The sequence below is a fragment of the Orbicella franksi genome, chromosome 3 (assembly GCF_964199315.1).
Source record: "Orbicella franksi chromosome 3, jaOrbFran1.1, whole genome shotgun sequence".
Classification (NCBI taxonomy): Eukaryota; Metazoa; Cnidaria; class Anthozoa; order Scleractinia; family Merulinidae; genus Orbicella; species Orbicella franksi.
In genome coordinates this window covers 33,763,976-33,767,913 of record NC_138147.1, presented here as the reverse complement: position 1 = coordinate 33,767,913, position 3,938 = coordinate 33,763,976, and positions in this window count along the sequence as shown.

Here is a 3,938-nt window from a genome sequence, read left to right as displayed (position 1 = left end):
AAGTTGAATCAACATTGCTATAATTTAAACTACTGCATTGCCTAAAATAAGTTTAACATATTCTTACTTTCACGCGCTTGGACTCTAGCTAAGTACAGCGTATAGAGGGCGAATGATTGAAATGAGCGACTTCTTCACAAAAGGTAAAAAAATCCGTAGTTTTCTTTCAAATGAAAATGGGCCCCATTTTCATGGGGAAGCGTTAGCTAAGTAGATTATGTAGAGGGCGAATGATTGAAATGAGAGACTCTTTCACACAAAGTAAAAAATCAGTACTTGTGTTGCAAATGAAAATGGGCCCCAGTATATAGAGGACGAATGATTGAAATGAGCGACTTCTTCACAAAAAGTAAAAAAATCCGCAATTGTCTTCCAAATGAAAATGGACCCCGATTTGATGTGGGAGCGCCAAGTAAGTACATTATGTAGAGGGCAAATGATTAAAATGAGAGATTTTTTCACACAAAGTAAAAAATCAGTACTTGTCTTCCAAATGAAAATGGGCCCCGATTTGATGTGGGAGCGTTAGCTAAGTACAGTATATGGAGGGCGAATGATTGAAATGAGCGACTTCTTCACAATAAGTAAAAAAATCCGTAGTTGTCTTTCAAATGAAAATAGGGCCCGTGTTCATGGAGAAGCGCTAGCTAAGTATAGTATATAGAGGGCGAATGACTGAATTGAGAGACTCTTTAACACAAAGTAAAAAAATCCGTAATTGTCTTCCAAATGAAAATGGACCCCGATTTGATGTGGGAACGCCGGGTAAGTACATTATGTAGAGGGCGAATAATTAAAATGAGAGATTTTTTCGCACAAAGTAAAAAATCAGTACTTGTCTTCCAAATAAAAGTGGGCCCCGATTCGATGTGGGAGCGCTAGCTAAGTACAGTATATAAAGGGCGAATGATTGAAATGAGCGACTTCTTCACAAAAGGTAAAAAAATCCGTAGTTGTCTTTCAAATGAAAATAGGGACCGTTTTCATAGAAAAGCGCTAGCTAAGTATAGCATATAGAGCGCGAAAGATTGAAATGAGAGACTTTTTTTACTCAAAGTAAAAAATCCGTAATTGTCATCCAAATGAAAATGGACCCCAGTTTGATGTGGGAACACCGGGTAAGTACATTATGGAGAGGGCGAATGATTAAAATGAGCGACTTTTTCACAAAAAGTAAAAAAATCCGTAGTTGTCTTTTAAATGTCGATGGCCCCGTTTTCATGGAGGAGCGCTAGCTAAGTACAGTATATAGAGGGCGAAAGATTGGAATGAGAGACTTTTTCACACAAGGTAAAAAATCCGCAATTGTCTTCCAAATGAAAATGGACCCCGATTTGATGTGGGAGCGCCAAGTAAGTACATTATGTAGAGGGCAAATGATTAAAATGAGAGATTTTTTCACACAAAGTAAAAAATCCGTAATTGTCTTCCAAATAAAAATGGACCTCGATTTGATGTGGGAGCGCTAGCTAAGTACAGTATATAGAGGGCGAAAGATTGGAATGAGAGACTTTTTCACACAAGGTAAAAAATCCGCAATTGTCTTCCAAATGAAAATGGACCCCGATTTGATGTGGGAGCGCCAAGTAAGTACATTATGTAGAGGGCAAATGATTAAAATGAGAGATTTTTTCACACAAAGTAAAAAATCCGTAATTGTCTTCCAAATAAAAATGGACCTCGATTTGATGTGGGAGCGCTAGCTAAGTACAGTATATAGAGGGCGAATGATTGAAATGAGCGACTTCTTCACAAAAGGTAAAAAAATCCGTAGTTTTCTTTCAAATGAAAATGGGCCCCGTTTTCATGGGTGAGCATTAACAAAGTACAGTATGTAGAGGGCGAATGATTGAAATGAGCGACTTCTTCACAAAAAGTAAAAAAATCCGTAGTTGTCTTTCAAATGTAAATGGGCCCCGTTTTGGTGGGAAAAACTAGCTAAGTACAGTTTATAGAGGGCAAATGATTGAAATGAGGGACTTTTTAACACAAAGTAAAAAAATCCGTATGGCACTTGTCTTTCAAATGAAAATGGGCCCCGTTTTCACGGGGAGCACTAGCTAAGTACAGCTTATATAGGGCGATTGATTGAAATGTCACTCACACAAAGTAAAAAATCCGTAATTATCTTTCAAATGTAAATGGGCTCCGTTTTCATGGGGAAGCGTTAGCTAAGTAGATTATGTAGAGGGCGAATGATTGAAATGAGAGACTCTTTCACAAAAATTAAAAAAACCGTAAAAAAAACCGTAACGTAAATGGGCCCCGTTTTGATGGGAAAAACAAGCTAAGTACAGTTTAGAGAGGACGAATGATTGAAATGAGAAACTTTTTCACACAAAGTAAAAGATCAGAAATTGTCTCAGTCAGTTTCAAATGTAATATGGGTAAGCACGAGCTAAGCACAGTAGCTGGAAGGTGCGCGAGATATAAATGAGAGAATTTTCACATAAAGCTTCCGTTGGCGGGAATTACTCAATACAGAGTTTGTATGGGTGTTCAAACAGGGTTTTGTGACGGCGGTAGTAACTAGAGCTGTCCGCTTACGAGAGTGTCCACTTTCAAAAGATAATGAATACATTTGTAGGAAAAAACTGTGATGTCCGATCAACTCTTAAAAACCGACATCGCCAATATCTCACACTCCTATATGACAGATGCCCCTATTTGTCAGATGCCCCTATATGTCATGTGCCCCTATATGTCAGACGCCCCGCTATGTCAGACGCCCCTATATGTCATGTGCCCCTATTTGTCAGATGCCCCTATATGTCAGATGCCCCTATATGTCATGTGCCCCTATTTGTCAGATGCCCCTATATGTCAGATGCCCCTATATGTCAGATGCCCCTATTTGTCATATGCCCCTATATGTCAGATGCCCCTATATGTCATGTGCCCCTATTTGTCAGATGCACCTATTTGTAAGACGCCCCTATTTGTCAGACGCCCCTATATGTCAGATGCTCCTATTTGTCAGATGCCCCTATATGTCAGATGCACCTATTTGTAAGACGCCCCTGTTTGTCAGACGCCCCTATATGTCAGACGCCCCTATATGTCAGATGCCCCTATATGTCATGTGCCCCTATATGTCAGACGCCCCTATTTTTAAGACGCCCCTATTTGTCAGATGCCTCTATATGTCAGATGCCCCTATATGTTAGATGCCCCTATATGTCATGTGCCCCTATATGTCAGACGCCCCTATTTTTCAGATGCCCCTATATGTCAGACGCCCCTATATGTCAGACGCCCCTATATGTTAGATGCCCCTATATGTCAGATGCCCCTATATGTCAGACGCCCCTATTTGTCACATGCCCCTATATGTCATGTGCCCCTATATGTCAGACGCCCCTATTTTTAAGACGCCCCTATTTGTCAGATGCCCCTATATGTCAGACGCCCCTATTTTTCAGATGCCCCTATATGTCAGACGCCCCTATATGTCAGACGCCCCTATATGTCAGATGCCCCTATATGTCAGATGCCCCTATATGTCAGACGCCCCTATTTGTCACATGCCCCTATATGTCATGTGCCCCTATATGTCAGACGCCCCTATTTTTAAGACGCCCCTATTTGTCAGATGCCCCTATATGTCAGACGCCCCTATTTTTCAGATGCCTCTATATGTCAGATGCCCCTATATGTTAGATGCCCCTATATGTCATGTGCCCCTATATGTCAGACGCCCCTATTTTTAAGACGCCCCTATTTGTCAGATGCCCCTATATGTCAGACGCCCTTATTTTTCAGATGCCCCTATATGTCAGATGCCCCTATATGTTAGATGCCCCTATATGTCATGTGCCCCTATATGTCAGGTGCGTGAAGTATACAAGAGAAATGCCAAAACATTAATATATGCTGTTTGCCGTAAATGGGAATTATTAATATCTCCAATCTTACATCTCTAAATACGTGTACGTAAA